The sequence below is a fragment of the Bos indicus genome, chromosome 22, assembly GCF_029378745.1.
Source record: "Bos indicus isolate NIAB-ARS_2022 breed Sahiwal x Tharparkar chromosome 22, NIAB-ARS_B.indTharparkar_mat_pri_1.0, whole genome shotgun sequence".
Taxonomy (NCBI): Eukaryota; Metazoa; Chordata; class Mammalia; order Artiodactyla; family Bovidae; genus Bos; species Bos indicus.
The window spans coordinates 49,154,867-49,174,290 of NC_091781.1; the positions used below are offsets into that span (position 1 = coordinate 49,154,867).

The following is a 19,424-nucleotide window of genomic DNA, read 5'->3' on the forward strand; positions in this document are numbered from 1 at the left end:
ACTGGGGAAATATTAATCATGACTGAAAATGAGTGATGGCTACATGGGATTCCTTATACTAGACTCCCTGCTGCTGTGTATGTTTCAAATTTTCCATAATAAAAAGTTCACTTACACCCACTTCCCTCTCTGCAAAGGGAAATCAGTCAAAATGAAGAGCAACAAACATCAAGAAAAAAAATCTTTGGGCAACAAGGAATTCACTCAGAGTTGGTACTCAGGAGAAAAACAGGACCAGAAGCCAGATCGCAAAGGATTAAAGGTATAGCTAAAGAAAGAAGTGAGGAAATGGCTATAAAACTGCATCTTAGATAGAATGCCCAGGGATAAGGAGAGGGCTAGGATAGCATGAAAGGCCAAACTACTTTGGTTCTGCCTTGTGCTGCTGCTGCTGCTGCTAAGTCACTTCAGTGTCTGACTCTGTGTGACCCCATAGACAGCAGCCCACCAGGCTCCCCCGTAACTGGGATTCTCCAGGCAAGAACACTGGAGTGGGGTGCCTCTCCGGTTCTACCTTGTATGTAGGTAAAAAACAAAAAGGGGAAAGAGGGAGGACAGGAAGATACTAGAAAGAAGACAAGTGAGCAATTAATTAATTAACCAATCAATCTATATATGAAACAAAAACATTAAAAGATGCTCATCCCCCTTCAATAAGGAAATATAAATAAAAGTGAGTTATCTAGGATTCAACTGTCAAACATTAAAATTATTTATACTGCTCCCTGTTAGAGGAGAAATATAAACTGATATAATCTTTCAAAAGTTACGTGATAATATCTAGTAAAATTATAAACAATCCCAAGTTTTGACTTGTTAGGAATTTTTCCAGTTGCAGGAATTTATCCCAGGAAGTACACAGAGCACAGAAAGATGTATACAATGCACACAAAGAGGTACAGGAAGATATATTTCAAGGATGTTACTTCAATGAGTAAGAAACAAATGGCTATCACCAGGGGACTAGGAAAACTGGTAAAAACATATAATACTATAAACTATTAAAAGATACAACAGATATGTGTCAGACACATAGGAAAATGCACAAGAAAAAATGCATTAAATGAATAAGCAAATTATAAAAAAAGTAGGTATACTGTGATTCCATTTCTGTGAAAAAGGAATTATTTTATCTCACACATATACAGAAGCACAAATGCGTCCATATCAGCATATGGTGGTGGTGGTTTAGTCGCTCAGTCATGTCCAACTCTTGCAACCCCATGGACTGTAGCCTGCCAGGCTCCTCTGTCCATGGGATTCTGTAGGCAAGAAGACTGGAGTGGGTTGTCATTTCCTTCTCAAAGGGATCTTCCTAGAGATATCAGCATATACACAGTAGAAAAAAGTGTGGATAAATATAAACCAAATTCATGAGAGTAGTTAACACTGAGATATGGTATTATGGGTTCCTTTCCTTATTTAAAAATACCTAAATTTTAACTGTACCCATATATTACCTGAATAATCAGGAAAAAAGTTAAGGACTTGAGAGGGGGGGAAAAAAAATCAGTGAGCCCTCAGGTGAGGTCACAGGTCAAGAAGGAGGGAGACAGACAGCAGGTCTAGGGCCTGAGGGAACAACGAGCCTGGGGACCTGTGCAGCCGCTGCTGTGGGAACTGGGGCCTGCGGATGTAGCAGGACAGCACCCGCCGGTGCAGCTCAATCAGTGAGGCAGTGGGGGCTCCTGACAAGCACAGCAGCCCAGAAACACTGGGCAGCCGAGGGGCTGCTGGAGGCCAGGGGAGAGAATTCAGGGTTGGCAACTGGCAGAGCAGGCAGTGCACAAAGGTTCAGGCGCCTTCTCAGATCTGGGCAGGGCAGCACGGAAACTGTGGACCATGGCAAACCAGCATCCACAGTAAGGTGGGAGGTGGGTGAAACAGTGGAGAAGAGAAGCTGGAGAGACGGTGCAATAGGAAGGCACTAAGCTCAACCCGGAATGACCCTAAAGGGCTCTTTCATTCTTCTTCCAGTTTCTACACATCATCCCGTTAGGAGGAAGATCCCTATTTGAGTCACTGGGTCTCAAGAGCAAAACCATGTCCGCCTACTTCTCGGCGTTTCTCATAACCCCTAAAGAATCTGTGAGGAAGGCAGGAGCTCCTTCTGGGCTCCCCTCCTCCGCCGGCACCCAGCTCTTCCAGAGTCACTATGCTGCTGTTAACAGAGCAGAGGCTCCACTCCCGGGTGGACTGTGTATCCTCTACTGGCCAGAAGCCTGGAATAAGGGGGGACTGGCTTAAAGCTCAACATTCAGAAAAGGAAGATCATGGCATCCGGTCCCATCACTTCATGGGAAATAGATGGGGAAACAGTGGAAACAGTGTCAGACTTTATTTTTGGGGGCTCCAAAATCACTGCAGATGGTGACTGCAGCCATGAGATTAAAAGACGCTTACTCCTTGGAAGGAAAGTTATGACCAACCTAGATAGCATATTCAAAAGCAGAGACATTACTTTGCCAACAAAGGTTCGTCTAGTCAAGGCTATGGTTTTTCCTGTGGTCATGTATGGATGAGAGAGTTGGACTGTGAAGAAGGCTGAGCACCCAAGAATTGATGCTTCTGAACTGTGGTGTTGGAGAAGACTCTTGAGAGTCCCTTGGACTGCAAGGAGATCCAACCAGTCCATTCTGAAGGAGATCAGCCCTGGGATTTCTTTGGAAGGAATGATGCTAAAGCTGAAACTCCAGTACTTTGGCCACCTCATGCGAAGAGTTGACTCATTGGAAAAGACTCTGATGCTGGGAGGGATTGGGGGCAGGAGGAGAAGGGGACGACAGAGGATGAGATGGCTGGATGGCATCACTGACTCGATGGACGTGAGTCTGAGTGAACTCCGGGAGTTGGTGATGGACAGGGAGGCCTGGCGTGCTGCTATTCATGGGGTTGCAAAGAGTCAGACACAACTAAGCGACTGAACTGAACTGAAGCTTAGAAAACCTGGCATGAAGCTCCAGCTTTCCTTCTTACTGGCTTTGTGCTGGAAAGCAAGCCACTTCACCTCTCTGTGTTTTATAAATTACAATACCATACATACACAAGCTATATTATATTTATCACAGTAAAGGAAACATTCTTCAATTCTACCTATTTACCACTTTCATCAATGGTGCTATAAAACCATAAAAGGGTGCAAGTACCTTCAGTGTGCCTATTTGGATGAAATTGTTCATAGTTTTATTGCTTTTCACCTATAACAATTTTCTTCTCAAGACTTCAACACTGCTCACAACTTTCTTCAATTTAACAGTTGCTTGCCACATTTAAAGTGCCTTATGCTTTGTTTCAGCTTTCCTTTTTATCTCATGTCAATTTTTATCTTTAATCTAACTACAGTTACTTGTCATGCTTTCCTTTTCTGTAGTCTGTTATGTCACTTACAAGAAAGAATAACTGCATTATGTAGGCGTCAATACAGTTCCTTACACCTGGCCAGTAGGATTCCTATGTGGTCTGATCAACCATGGAAATTAATTTAAAGTAATTTAGATAGTATATTCTCAAGTTATTTTACCACTAAGAAGAGCCAAGAGGGTGACTAAATGAATTGGCACATTTCCATTACTTTCAGGTTAGTAATTCAGAACAACAGAGCTTTCTAACAAAGAACTAATAGATCAGTTTCAGTGTTAGTACAGTGGTAGGCTGAACAAAAAACTGAAACAGCTAATTTCATAATCACTGAGTTCAAAGTCTTCAATAAAATTTGGGCAAACAATATTATATCCTGAATTATGACGATACTGAGGCTCAACTGGATCTCCAAAAAGTCTGTCAGCTGACAAAAGTTACAACATCCTGGTGTTAAATCCATTACTCACTCCCAGGCTGGAAGTAGGTGAATGGAGACCTTGTAGCCCAAACCAACGAGTCACTGCTCTTCCCACGTGAGGACAAAGTGCTCAGAGCAGTAAATGGCCAATGGAAGATCTGGATAAACTAAAGAACTGTCACATTCTCTTCCAAGGGAAACTTTTGGCAAGATCCAAAGAGAGAAGGTAATAGCTCCCCAGCATCAAAATCATTAACGATCAGAATAAGCAACACATTTTGAAAGCAAAATAAAGCACTGCTTTTAGCAACCTGGAAATATAAAGACAGCAGCACTGCTTCAGCCAGGATCAGGTGCACCCATGAAACTGGAACTCTCATCACATCAACAGCTTCACAAGGAATAATTTCATGACACTTCACATGCAGAGGTCATTCATTTGTTCACTGAACATTTACTGAGTAGCTACTTCTGTAACAGAAATGGTTAGGTACTGGGATGTAAAGTTAAACAAGACCAGGTCCTGCCCTCCAGTAGTTCACAATGTAGGCACAGAAAATACACAAAAATACCCAAAGTTAAGAGTACACCGATTATGAAGGCTTTCACAGGTTGCAATAGCCATGCAAAGGAAAGGCATTCCCCTTAATCTGGAAAGAATAAAGGAAGGGCTTCAAGTGATGGTGGGGCCTGCATTCCTAGTAAATTTAAGCCTAAGGGTCAAACAAGCACTAGAATGGGAGGGAAAATTAGTAAGAGCATAGCTTGAGAATCCTGGGACCTTCAAGGAGCTATGACTGGAACCTAAAGTGACAGGAATTGTGGCAGAAGAGGGACCGGAAAGTAAGACATCAAAGAGGCCAAGTCACAAAGGTCCTTGTGAGGTGCTGAAGTAGAAGACATACCAGGATCTAAATATTTCCGTATTTCGAGGCCAGAAGCATATTTACTTTTAACTGGAGTTAAAGACCACTCTGAATGGAGGGGGATTTGATGAAGAAAGACTGGAAGAGATTTAGGGCCAGTTATTTTGAATCATTTCTGTCTGGCTCATTCTTATTTCTCTCTCAACGTTTTTTTTTTTCCTCTCACGGGGAAAAAATAAAACTGAACAATTCTATAACAAAGCCTGTGAACCTTCTGTTCATCAAAAACATTTCTGAACAGAGTGCTAGATTCTATCAAACTAGCCTAAATTAGACAAATTGCTCCAGCATCTAGAGTCTTCCAGGCAAAAAAGACCAAAGTCAGGTATCTGATGCCAACAGAAGCTAGCTAGAGAAATACCCTGATCAGGGGCCACACAGAACATGTTGCTGCTTAGCATATCCCAGCACTTTGTCACTGGGAATGCCCACTGTTCCCAAAACAAGGACATGCCAAACAGTTACCTCCGGGCTTCTCCATAGAAACTGCCAGGAAAAAACCTACCAGTGCCAGGAATGACCTTGGACTTTATAGTGTGGACTCAACAATGCTCTCACCCGACCAGGGTGCCAACAGGTGTAGACAGAAGGTTGCTTTTCTCACTACACAAGGAAACTGAACCCCTCCACCATGTACAGCACCCAGCCACACTCCTGGCACTAATACCACTGAGAAGAGTATCCTGTACATAATGACAGACACTCACCATGACTAACAGCAAGCACTGACCACCCAGGAAGCACTGGGCCCTCAGCTCCAGTCCTCATTACAACCTGCAGAGGTTATTTTATTTAGCCCCATTTCACAGACTGAAAAACATTAAAAAACAAGGCACAAAGAAGTTAAAGCTTACCCAGGTCAAAAAGCAAGCAAGAGGTACAGATGGGATGACTCCAAAGACCATGCTTTGCATCATCCTAGACACCTCAGAATTTTTCCAAAGAAATCAAACACTCTAAGCCTTCTTTCCAAGAGTCTCTGAGGTGATCCATCTGACTAAGAGGTAGTCAAAAACATTTTTCAGCAATCAGTTTGCCTCCAAAGCAACAAATAAAACAGTTTTTATTTGATTTGATCAACTGACTATTCCAAATGGAAAGTGAGACATATTTCAAAGAATTTATTATCCACATGCCTTGATTTTAAATCTCTTCTATTTTTGGCCAAAATACACATGCAGCAAGACAGAAGAGAGCAAAGGACAGACTTTCATTTAACTAGATCAGAATGGAGATTAACAATTACAGCAAAAAAGCTTTCAAACATAATTTATGAAGTAAAAATTAAAGGCAAGGAATATCAAATAGGCTGAGCCTTACCTCAATTTTATTCCTCCTGTTCTAGGAGACAGCACTCCCACCGTCAGCAGACACTCCCAGCCTATATACAGTGAACCAGACAAAGGCATTAAGCAACACCTTCATGCTCTCAAAACCACAGTGGGAAGGAAAGTGTGATGGCTTCCTAAGGAACCTAGGCACACATACAGTATTTGTAAATCACAGCCCATCAAGATACACACAGCAGCTAAATGTTTACCTTGTGATTTGTCTACAGGCATACTTCAGGTTAACAGGTGTATGCAAATAAAATAATCCAAAACAATCCCATACCATTGTGAACTTCTCCCATGGAAATATATAATCAATTGTCAGTAGTCAGAATCAATACTTTATAAAAACTGTACTCAATGCTTTACAGATTAAAAGCTTGAATGCCTGAATCATTTCTTCCTTCAGAGATCTATAACACCTTCTAAAATATGAACTACTATTATTAAAACAAGAATAACATCACCATGGTGGAGGCGCCCAACACAGGGCCTGGCATAATTCAATAGATATTTGTTTATGGAAGAATGAATTACTTACAAGAGAAAACTTTAAAAAGAGAAAAAGACAGAGAAAGAATAGTTCAAGGGAAATACATGATTTTTTAAACATTAAGGGAAAAAAAAAATCCCCAGAACCATCAGCAAAACTACAAATAGAATTACCTCACATCTCATCTGAAAATTTATACTCTAATATGCTCCAAAGAGGCAATACAATTCCTAACACTAAACAAACTCTGAAAGTACAATGACTCTGACACTTCTTTTTTTTTCCACACGAGGTTTGATATCTCATCTACAGACAACACACCAACTTTTGAGAATATTCCATAGAGAACTCTGGTGCATAAAATAGATGCAGGCCTCAGCTACCTGGAATTTGCATATTGCCTTTCAATGATACAGATGAGACACAGTGTACAGAGCAGACAGATAACACTTCTAGTGAAGATAATGTCCTGGGAGAGTTGAAATGACAGTCACTAAGATTTAGCAGATTTAATGTAATGACTTCATGGCAGTAGGAGAAAATGAAGTTTCATGGATTTAGGGATAAAATGAACTTTCGACAAACTGTTAAAGAGTTTTCACATCCCTTTCTAGAGCTGCACACGTTAAACAATGACACACAAGTCAGTGAAAATAGGCTCTTAAATTAATTTAGATTTAGAAAAAGTGGGGTGAAAATCCCTAAAATTTACATATATTATGCTAAGTTTGTCTATCATTATAAACAACAGCCACAGTGTTGAAAAGAAAGCATGAGTCACAATTCAAAAACAAAGAAGGGGAAAAAAAATGAACAGAGGAATGCTTTGGGTCCAAATACCACAAAGAAATTTTTTACTTAAAACACGGTTAATGACAGCTACCAGTCTGACTCGCAGTAAAAAGGAATGGTCCACACTATTCAGGAACAAACTCAATTCAGCCCCCAGACGCCCCCTTCCAGCCCCATCTACCTCAGTACCCAGCCACCAACATACTCAGCCACATCCACTAGCAAGTAGCAGGAATTCTAATAGATCTGAGTCACCCCTCCCCCGCAGAAAGAGGTCATTCTTTATCAGGAAGCCCACTCTGCAAAGGTCCCTTGTTTCTCTCACAGGCTGCCACCACCACGGCCCACAAAAAGCCAATTCTCCAACCTCAGCAGCCTACCAACCCTCCTCTGTACTCTCCAGTTCACAACTCCGGCTTCACCCTAACGCCAAGGTAGCCAACACGACTTACTGTGACACTCTTGTGACAAGTTCCCTTTCTGAGAATCACTCAACTTTGGGATGCTGGGCCCTGGAGAATCCATCTCTTCGCTCAACTCTCCTGTGCCCAGCTGAGCTCCTTGCCTTTCCAGGAACTAATCACCAGTTACCTCAGGGAAGCTAAATATTCGATACCCTTTTCTCCTCAGCCAGATCCCGGTCTGCCAAGTTCACGGACCTGAGCGGGTGGGGAGGAGGGCAAGGAGAGACGCATCTCGATTCGCCTTACGGACCAGGCAGGCACACTGAGGCCCCCTAGAATTCCAAACGCACCCTCCCCCCAACCCACCCGCTGTGGCCAGCCTCCAGGCCGTCTGCATCAGGCGGTAAGAGCGCACGCCACTACAGTTAAGTCTCCGTGTCCCTAAGACTCCCTTTCCCGGGTACAAAGGTCCTAAATACCAAGCCAATAAGGCCCCAGGTGGAGGCCAAGACCCCCGCCAAGCCTCCAGCCACCGGAGTTTCCCAGGTGGGATCCAGAGCCCCAAGGCCTGGGCCACTAGGACCGGCTTGCTGCCCCAGGCCGCTGAGCGCCAGGGGCCCGGGCCGCCTCTCCACTCGGCCCCCATTGTTGCGGGTCCCGGCGGCCCAAGCAGGGAGTCCGGGGGCCGGCAACCGCACTCACCTCCCGCGCCGCGGCTCCGGGCCGCGCCGGGCCGGGTAGGGCCGAGGGGCCGAGCGCTTCGCTGCGCCCGCCTTGGCAGTGCCTGCGGCAGTGGCAGCGGGGATGAAGGGAGGCAACCGGCCAGGCCCGGGCGCCACGGGCTGGCTCCGGCTAAGCGTCGGTCTTCTCCGGCGGCGGCGCTCTCAGCCTCCGCTGGCGGTCCGCGCCAGAAAGCTTCCCCCTCCCGGCCCGCGCGCCCGGCCGCCCGGACGGGAACACGCGCCACGGACAGGAAAGTTCCGCTGAGAGCCTGTCGGAAGCCGCTGTTCCGCCGCGCCGGATGGATTGAGACTCCTTCCTCTACAGAGCCATCTATGCTAACTTTTTCAGGAGTGAATGAAGCACGGAAATCCCAGGCCGGAAACCTGAGAATGATTTTAGTGGTGTGTCCAACAGAATGAGTTTGCACCCCGCTAGCCATCAGAGAGGCACGTTGGAAAGCGATTCAAGTGAGTCTCGGTTCCTCCTCATTCCTCACTTGGGGATAACCTTGGAGGCTTGTTAGGACTATATGAAATGTTGCAAGTGCCTGGCGCGGAGATGTGCGACTCAACACTGGGTCTCGGTCATTGCTGACGCTGCCAATGATGATTGTTACTACTGCTATCGCCTCCTACAGAGCTTGGGCCCAGACTTAAGGACTCTTGTAAAACTCAGCAGTGGCCACAGGACTGGAAAAGGTCAGTTTTCATTCCATCCCAAAGAAAGGCAATGCTAAAGAATGCTCAAACTACCGCACAATTGCACTCATCTCACATGCTAGTAAAGTAATGCTCAAAATTCTCCAAGCCAGGCTTCAACAATATGTGAACCGTGAACTTCCAGATGTTCAAGCTGGTTTTAGAAAAGGCAGAGAAACCAGAGATCAAATTGCCAACATCCGCTGGATCATGGAAAAAGCAAGAGAGTTCCAGAAAAACATCTATTTCTGCTTTATTGACTATGCCAAAGCCTTTGACTGTGTGGATCACAATAAAGTGTGGAAAATTCTGTAAGAGATGGGAATACCAGACCACGTGATCTGCCTCCTGAGAAATCTGTATGCAGGTCAGGAAGCAACAGTTAGAACTGGATATGGAACAACAGACTGGTTCCAAATAGGAAAAGGAGTACATCAAGGCTGTATATTGTCACCCTGCTTATTTAACTTCTATGCAGAGTACATCATGAGAAACGCTGGACTGGAAGAAACACAAGCTGGAATCAAGATTGCCGGGAGAAATATCAGTAACCTCAGATATGCAGATGACACCACCCTGATGGCAGAAAGTGAAGAGGAACTCAAAAGCCTCTTGATGAAAGTGAAAGTGGAGAGTGAAAAAGTTGGCTTAAAGCTCAACATTCAGAAAACGAAGATCATGGCATCCGGTCCCATCACTTCATGGGAAATAGATGGGGAAACAGTGTCAGACGTTATTTTTCTGGGCTCCAAAATCACTGCAGATGGTGACTGCAGCCATGAGATTAAAAGACGCTTACTCCTTGGAAGGAAAGTTATGACCAACCTAGATAGCATATTCAAAAGCAGAGACATTACTTTGCCAACAAAGGTTCGTCTAGTCAAGGCTATGGTTTTTCCTGTGGTCATGTATGGATGAGAGAGTTGGTCTGTGAAGAAGCTGAGCGCCGAAGAATTGATGCTTTTGAACTGTGGTGTTGGAGAAGACTCTTGAGAGACCCTTGGACTGCAAGGAGATCCAACCAGTCCATTCTGAAGGAGATCAGCCCTGGGATTTCTTTGGAAGGAATGATGCTAAAGCTGAAACTCCAGTACTTTGGCCACCTCATGCGAAGAGTTGACTCATTGGAAAAGACTCTGATGCTGGGAGGGATTGGGGGCAAGAGGAGAAGGAGACGACAGAGGATGAGATGGTTAGATGGCATCACTGACTCGATGGAAATGAGTCTGAGTGAACTCCGGGAGTTGGTGATGGACAGGGAGGTCTGGCGTGCTGCGATTCATGGGGTTGCAAAGAGTCGGACACGACTGAGCGACTGATCTGATCTAATCTAATCTAACTAGGTTTTTCCCCCTCCTGACCGGTTTCCTGTTGACTGAAGCTGGAAAAAAAGCAGGGACAAGAAAAGGCTTTCCTGATCACTGATACTGAGAGGGAAGTTAAAAATTCAGGTTCTCTTCCCTCAAGTTGGGAATTATTGCCATATGGGCTCCAGTTAAGGGGAAGAGTGAACTGTGTCAGCTACACAACAGGCCCAGGTTCCCTTCCTTCTCCCTCTTTCAAGAAATGAATATTGACGAAATGATGAAAAAATTCAGAAAGTGGGCTTTGTTTTCTGCCTAAAATCAAGACAATAAAAAAACCCTTTCTCCTTCCCTCTTCCTTTTTCTTCTAGGCCTTCACACCTCTGTTGTTTAGTCACTAAATCCTGTCTGACTCTTTGTGACCCCATGGACTGCAACATGCCAGGCCTCCCTGTAAATCACCAACTCCTGGAGTTTACTCAAACTCATGTCCATTGAGTTGGTGATGCCATCCAACCATCTCATCCTCTGTCTTCCCCTCTCCTCCCGCCCTCAATCCTTCCCAGCATCAGGGTCTTTTCCAATGAGTCAGCTCTTCGCATTAGGTGGACAAAGTACTGGAGTTTCAACTTCAACATCAGTCCTTCTGATGAATATTCAGGACTGATTTCCTTTAGGATGGACTGGTTGGATCTCCTTGCAGTCCAAGGGACTCTCAAGCGTCTTCTCCAACACCACAGTTCAAAAGCATCAATTCTTTGGTGCTCAGCTTTCTTCACAGTCCAACTCTCACAGCCATACATGACTACTGGAAAAAACATAGCCTTGACTAGACAGACTTTTGATGGCAAAGTAACGTCTCTGCTTTTCAATATGCTGTCTAGGTTGGTCATAACTTTTCTTCCAAGAAGCAAGCATCTTAATTTCATGGCTGCAGTCACCATCTGAAGTGATTTTGGAGCCCACATAAATAAAGTCTGCCACTGTTTCCACTGTTTCTACATCTATTTGCCATGAAGTGATGGGACCGGATGCCATGATCTTTGTTTTCTTAATGTTGAGCTTTAAACCAACTTTTTCACTCTCCTCTTTCACTTTCATCAAGAGGCTCTTTAGTTCTTCTTCACTTTCTGTCCTAAGGGTGGTGCTATCTGCATATCTAAGGTTATCGATATTTCTCCCAGCAATCTTGATTCCAGTTTGTGCTTCATCCAGCCCAGCATTTCTCATGATGTACTCTGCATAGAAGTTAAATAAGCACAGTGACAATATACAGCCTTGACGTACTCCTTTTCCTATCTGGAACCAGTCTTTTGTTCCATGTCCAGTTCTAACTGTTGCTTCCTGACCTGCATACAAATTTCTCAAGAGGCAGGTCATGTGGTCTGGTTTTCCCATCTCTTTCAGAATTTTCCACACTTTATTGTGATCCACACAGTCAAAAGCTTTGGCATAGTCAATAAAGCAGAAATAGAAGTTTTTCTGGAACTCTCTTGCTTTTTCCATGATCCAGAGGATGTTGGCAATTTGATCTCTGGTTTCTCTGCCTTTTCTAAATCCAGCTTGAACGTCTGGAATTTCATAGTTCACGTATTGTTGAAGCCTGGCTTGGAGAGTTTTGAGCATTACTTTACTAGCGTGTGAGATGAGTGCAATTGTGTGGTAGTCTGAGCATTCTTTGGCATTGCCTTTCTTAGGGATTGGAATGAAAACTGACCTTTTCCAGTCCTATGGGCACTGCTGAGTTTTCCAAATTTACTGGCATACTGAGTGCAGCACTTTCACAGCATCATCTTCCAGGATTTGAAATAGCTCAACTGGAATTCCATCACCTCCACTAGCTCTGTTTGTAGTGATGCTTTCTAAGGCCCACTTGACTTCACATTCCAGGATGTCTGGCTCTAGGTGAGTGATCATACCATCGTGATTATCTGGGTCGTGAAGATCTTTTTTGTACAGTTCTTCTGTGTATTCTTGCCACCTCTTCTTAATACCTTCTGCTTCTGTTAGGTCCATACCATTTCTGTCCTTTATTGAGCCCATCTTGCATGAAATGTTCCCTTGGTATCTCTAATCTTCTTGAAGAGATCTTTAGTCTTTCCCATTCTATTGTTTTCCTTTTATTTCTTTGCACTGATCACTGAGGAAGGCTTTCTTATCTCTCCTTGCTATTCTTTGGAACTCTGCATTCAAATGGATGTATCTTTCCCTTTTTCCTTTGCTTTTTGTATCTCTTCTTTTCACAGCTGTTTGTAAGGCCTCCTCAGACAACCATTTTGCTTTTTTGCATTTCTTTTTCTTGGGGATGGTCTTGCTCCCTGTCTCCTGTACAATGTCATGAACCTCTGTCCATAGTTCTTCAGGCACTCTGTCAGATCTAGTCCCTTAAATCTATTTCTCACTTGTACTGTATAATTTGTTAGGGATTTGACTTAGGTCATACCCGAATGATCCCTATGTTCTTCAATTTAAGTCTGAATTTGGCAATAAGGAGTTCATGATCTGGGTCACAGTCAGCTCCTGGTCTTGTTTTTGCTGACTGTATAGAGCTTCTCCATCTTCGGTTGCAAAGAATATAATCAATCTGATTTCGTGTTGACCATCTGGTGATGTCCATGTCTTCTCTTGTGTTGTTGGAAGAGGGTGTTTCCTATGACCAGCACCTTCTCTTGGCAAAACTCTATTAGCCTTTGTCCTGCTTCATTCTGTACTCCAAGGCCAAATTTGCCTGTTACTTCAGGTGTTTCTTCACTTCCTACTTTTGCATTCCAGTCCCCTGTAATGAAAAAGACATCTTGTAATGTCTTCATAGAACCATTCAACTTCAGCTTCTTCAGCATTACTGGTCGGGACATAGACTTGGATAACCATGATATTGAATGGTTTGCCTTGGAAATGAACAGAGATCATTCTGTTGTTTTTGATTGCGTCCAAGTACTGCATGTCGGACTCTTATTGACTCTGATGGCTACTACATTTCTTCTAAGGGATTCTTGCCCACAGTAGTAGATACAATGGTCATCTGAGTTAAATTCATCCATTCCAGTCTATTTTAGTTCGCTGATTCCTAAAATGTTGACGTTCATTCTTTCCATCTCCTGTTTGACCACTTCCAATATTCCTTGATTCATGAACGTGATTCCACGTTCCTATGCAATACTGCTCTTTACAGCATCAGCCCTTGCTTCCATCACCAGTCACATCCACAACTGGGTGTTGTTTTTGCTTTGGCTCTGTCTCTTTATTCTTTATGGAGTTATTTCTCCACTTATCTCTAGTAGCATATTGGGTACCTACCAACCTGGGAGTTCATGTTCCCAAACTACTGATGGGAATTTAGATCTGCAGAAGGTGCTCCAAAAGTATCATAGCTGTCACATGGCCTCAAATTTTCCATTCTCGCCTCACCCCTTGGTTTCTGAGACTCAGGAAATTTTACCTTGATACCCTTCTCTCTTGCCTGAAGAGACTTTCCAGAAAAGATCTGATATCAGTTACCTGATCAGATCAGATCAGATCAGTCGCTCAGTCGTGTCCGACTCTTTGCGACCCCATGAATCACAGCACGCCAGGCCTCCCTGTCCATCACCAACTCCCAGAGTTCACTGAGACTCACCTATATTAAAATTTGTCACTGTGTCATACATATATACACATGGATTTCCATTTAAATTATCCTCTGGAAGGAAAGGGCTCATCTGCCTAAAGACATTTTCATAACCAGCTGAAAATAGCAGGATTCTAAGCAGAGAGCAGCATTCTCAAAACCTCTAGAGGTTCACCGCTCATTCAAGTAAGGAGACTTCATACTATGATCTTAAAGGATGTCTCAAAAGCTGGTTCACTTTTCTCTGAATCCCGGGGTCACATCACCACTCCAACCCCTCCCTGATCCATGCCTTACATTTTCTCCAGTTGGCCTCTTAGCTTGGACTCCCTGTGTGATAAATAAAGCAGATTTGGTCTCAAATATTGAAGCAGGTTTAGGTAAGAGCCCTAAAAATGACCAGAGGAAAAAGGGACCAGGGAAGTGGGGCAGAAACTTAAGAAAGAAGTCTTATAATCTCCCTCCCCTCTCCCAAAAGACCTAATATACAAGCATCAAAGATACCCAAACTGGGACTTCCCTGGTGGTCCAGTGCCTGGGACTCTATGCTGCCAATGCAAGGGGCCCAGCTTGGATCCCTGGTTGGGGAACTGGATCCCACATGCCACAGCTAGGAGTTCGCATCAAACTAAAGATCCTGGATGCCACGACTGAGACAGCACAGCCAAAAAAAAAAAAAAAAAAAAATACACCCATACTTACTTGTCTCCTCTGTCACTCAGGTTGAGCAGCAAGGGTCAGGGCTGGCTTCCCTGGTGATGGAACCCCCTCTCGTTCTCTCCCTGAAGATTCCCATTGCCCTTCTGTGACATCACTGCTTCCTTGCCCTCTGGGAGCTTCCCTGACAAGCTGGATGATGTTATGCCCTTACAGCCACCTTTGGTGATCATGCTATGTGCCTGCCCTGCCAGTTCACCTATAAGAAAATGGGTTATATTAGGGAGGAAGAAGGAATCTCTAGAGTGGGATTCACATAGCTGCCTATTGATTGCTCTGCCTTCAAGTTAGGTTGAAAAATCTGGGGTCTTCCTGCTGGGATTAACAGTGACTTGTAATAAAAAACTACAACTAGGCCTTCATCACTGTGATTTCACACCTGGAGAAACACTCTCTTCCTTTCACCTGCTTCATCTCTTCTTTCCATGAAAGCCATCTCAGTCCTTTTCCCACCAGCCACATTTCCAACCCAGTCTCACTTCTGGATGCCAAACACATGATCGTTCTGAACCAGGTTCCAAGGTGATAGTTGTTTCTCTTTCTTCAACAGCCAGCCTATTTAGATTTTTTTTTTAACTTTTCCCTTATATGTGGCTTCTCATACTACATTATAATCTCTAGGATTCTTGAAAAAAAAATCCACTCCAATGTTTATTGAAGACTTGGTAAAACTGCTGTACCATAAAATTCCCCATTCAGCAATTATGGTGGCTCAGAGGTTAAAGCATCTGCCTCCAGTGCGGGAGACTTGGGTTCAATCCCTGGGTCGGGAAGATCCCCTGGAGAAGGAAATGGTAAACCACTCCAGTACTCTTGCCTGGAGAATCCCATGGATCGAGAAGTCTGGTAGGCTACAGTCCACGGGGTCGCAGACTGAGCGACTTCACCTTCACCTTCTACCTTGTACCAGCACCGTGCTAGATGCTGGGGAATACCAATGAGATGTGCCAACCCTTAGTGTAAGATTTTACAGCTATTAATGCATTTGATCCTCATATCGACATTGTGAGGTATGTATAAGTATCACCCCACTTCAAAGATGGAAAGACTGAAGCTGGGACATAAGAAAGGGGTGGAATTTGAGTACAGGCCACTCTTATAGTCATGCACTGAAGTGAATGAAGAACTATACTCAAAGTTGAGCTTGGTGTATTCTGATATGTAAAGTAAAACTAATAAAAACCTGTCCCATGTGGCTGTTCAGATATTCATTGTCCCTAAACTATATTTCAGATGCTAATCTAGCACTGAATAAGAGAATATAGGCCTCTGCCATAACGTAGCTTAGCTTCTAAACAGAGGAGACAAATATTACAAAATAATTTAAAATTCTAATAAGTGCTGGAGCTTTCCTGGTGGTCCAGTGGTTAAGAATCCACCTGCCAGTGCAGGGGAAACGGGCTCAATCCCTGTTCCAGGAAGAAGATCCCACATGTCATGGGGCAACTAAGTCCGTGAATTGCAGCTACCGAGCCTGCGTGCTGCAACCATTTAGTCCCTGCACCTACAGCCTGTGCTTCAGAGCAAGAGAAACCCCCTCTCGCCACAACTAGAGAAAGCCTGCACTCAGTGCAGCAACAAAGATCCAATGCAGCCAGTCAACAAATACATAAATTTAAAAAATTCTAATACGTGCTGAAAAGAACATAAAACAGGAGACCTACATGGGAGAGAGGGTGTCAGGAAAGGGAGGAATTGAGTAAGACCACCCTGGTGAGGCGACCTGTGAGCTGAAATCTGAATGTCAAGAATGATACAGAGAAGCACGTGAAGGCTCCAGGAAGGAAAATTCTAGGCAGAAGGACCAGAGCTCAAGAGTAGCATAGGGTGGGGTAAGAACCTCCAGATGACTGCCATGGAGAGTGGAAAAGTAGCCTGTAGCTCTGCTCCCACATTTCATGAAGATATGAAAGATATTGCTGATAGACTTCTAGGGAAGTAGCAGAGGTTACTGTAGTACCTGGTAAAGGACCATGTACATTTGCCAAGTCAATAGATAGATGTCATAGAAACAGATACTTTTAAAAATGTCTACAGAGAATAATTCCATTCTCTCCAATAAAAAGAAATAAAAGACATCCAAACTGAAAATTAAGTAAAATTACTTCTGTTCACAGATGACATGATCTTATATATATAAAACTCTAAAGATTACACCCAAAAGAGTTATAACTAATAAATAAATTCAGCAAAGCTGCAGGATACAAAACCCACATACAAAAAATCAGTTATGTATTCATACACTAACACTGAACAACATGAAAAGGAAATTAAGAAAACAATTTTATTTACACTAGCATCAAAAAGAATAAAGTACTTGGTAATAAACTTAACCAAAGAGAGAAAAGACTAGTATACACACACCAAAAAGTCTAGAAAATGTTGCTAAAAGAAATTAGAGAAGATATAAGTAACTGGAAAGACATTGTGTTCATGGATTATCATGCATGCATGCATGCTCAGTTGCTACAGTCATATCTGACTCTTCACAACCCAATGAACTGCAGCCTGCCAGGCTCCTCTGTCCATGGGATTCTCCGGGAAAGAATACTGGAGTGGGTTGCCAGGCCCTCCTCCAGTGGGATCTTTCCAACCCAGGGATCAAACCCGAGTCTCCTGCTTTGCAGGAGGATTCTTTACCACTGAGCCACTGGGGAAGCCCTCATGGATTGACAACACTATCCAAAGCAATATGCAAATTTAATGCAAACCCTATCAACTTCCAACATCTTTGCAGAAATAGAAAAATCCATTCACAAAGTTCATATGCAGTCTCAAGGGACCCCAAATAGCCAAAATCAACCTGAAAACAAATAAAACAAAGCTGATTTCAAAATGTCCTTATTTCAAAACTTACTACACAAAGCTATAGTAATCAAAACAGCATGGTACTGGCATATAGACAGTCACAGAATAGAATCGAGTTCAGAAACAAACCCTTATATATATAATCAAATGATTTTTGACAAGGATGTCAAGATCATTCAGTGGGGGAAAGGACAGTCTTTTCAACAGATGATGCTGGGAAATTGATATCCACACACAAAAGAATGAAAATACATCCTTACCTTACACTACATACAAGAAATAACTCAAAGTGGATCAAAGACCTAATGTAAAATCTAAAACCTTAACAGTCTTAGAAGAAAACAAAGGAGAAAAGCTTCAGGACATTGGATTTGGCAATGATTTCTTGAATGTGACACCAAAAAAGGAACAGACAACAGAAAAAAAAACAGACAAATTGGACTGAAAACCATTTGGGCATCAAAAGCCACTCTCAACAAAGTGAAAAGGCAACCCATGGAATGGAAAAAAAGATTTGCAAATCATATATCTGATAAGGAATTGATGTCTAGAATGCATATAAAGAATTGCTACAATTAAAAAAATATTAATAAACCAAGCAAGCCACTTCAAAAATAGGCAAAGGAATTGAACAGACATTTTTCCAAAGAAGATATACAAATAGCCTATAAACATTTTAAAAGACGCTTAATTAATCATTTGGAAAATGCAAATCAAAACCACCACAATGATACACCACTTTATACCCATTAGGATGGCTATTATAAAATAATAATGTAAAAAAAAACACAGAAAATCACAAGTGTTAGCAAGGATATAGGGAAATTGGAACCCTCACATAATGCTGATAGAAATAGAAAATGTCACAGTCAGAGTGGAAAACTAGTGGTTTCTCAAAAAGTTAAAGATAGAATTATGATATGACCCAGTAATTTCACTTCTAGGTATATACCCAAAATAACTGAAAAAGGGACTCAAACAGATACTTGTATGCCAATGTCCACTGTAGCATTATTCACAATAGCCAAAAGGTACAGTGTTCATCAACAGATAAATGGACTAAAAAAATGTGTTATATCTACAGAATGAAATGGTATTTACCCATAACAAGGAATGAAACACTGATACATACTACAGAGTGACTGAACTACAAGATATAGCAACATATTGAAAACAATATGCTAAGTGAAAGAAGCCAGACACGAAAGGTCACATACTGCATGATTCCATTTATGTGAAATATTCAGAATAGGCAAATCCACAGAGACAGAAAACAGGCTGGTGGTTGCCAAGAGCTGAAGGAGGTGGTGAGGAAGGGGGACAATGGAGAATAAGTACTTAATGGGTATGAGGCTTCATTTGGGGGCAATTAAAATGTTTTGAAATTAGATATGTGATTTCATAACGTGAATATTTAAAATCCAATGAGTTGTTCATTTTATTTACTAAAGTGTTGTTGTTGTTGTTGTCTGTCACTAAGTCATGTCTGACCCTTTGTGACCCAATGAACTGCAGCACGCCAGGCTTCCCTGTCCTACACTGTCTCCTGGAGTTTGCTCAGACTCATGTCCATTGAGTCGGTGATGCCATCCAACCATCTCATCCTCTGTCGCCCCCTTCTCCTTCTGCCCTCAATCTTTCACAGCATCAGGGTCTTTTCCAATGCAAAGAGTTGGGTCTTTGCATTAGATGGCCAAAGTATTATTGAAGTATAGTTGACTTACAATGTTGTATTAATTTCTGTGTACAGCAAAGTAATTTGGTTACACACATATATATACATTATTTTTGAATTGTTCACTGAAAATGGTTAATTTTATGTTACAGGAATTTTACTTCAATT

At 42.8% G+C, this 19,424-nt stretch overlaps 1 protein-coding gene across 4 annotated transcripts in view; it reads right to left on the reverse strand.

Annotated features, from left to right (window-relative positions):
- The window catches only part of RAD54L2 (RAD54 like 2), a 113,491-nt gene that overhangs the window by 78,357 nt on the left and 15,710 nt on the right, over positions 1-19,424 (reverse strand). Inside the window, exon 1 of one of the 4 annotated variants that reach the window (XM_070776628.1) lies at positions 14,759-14,962. The exons of 2 other annotated variants lie outside the window; for them this stretch is intronic. The gene's annotated coding sequence lies outside the window, so the exon portion shown is untranslated. Of the gene's footprint in view, positions 1-8,426; positions 8,632-14,758; positions 14,963-19,424 lie in introns of those variants that run through there. One more of the 4 variants, XM_070776626.1, reaches the window with a different exon arrangement.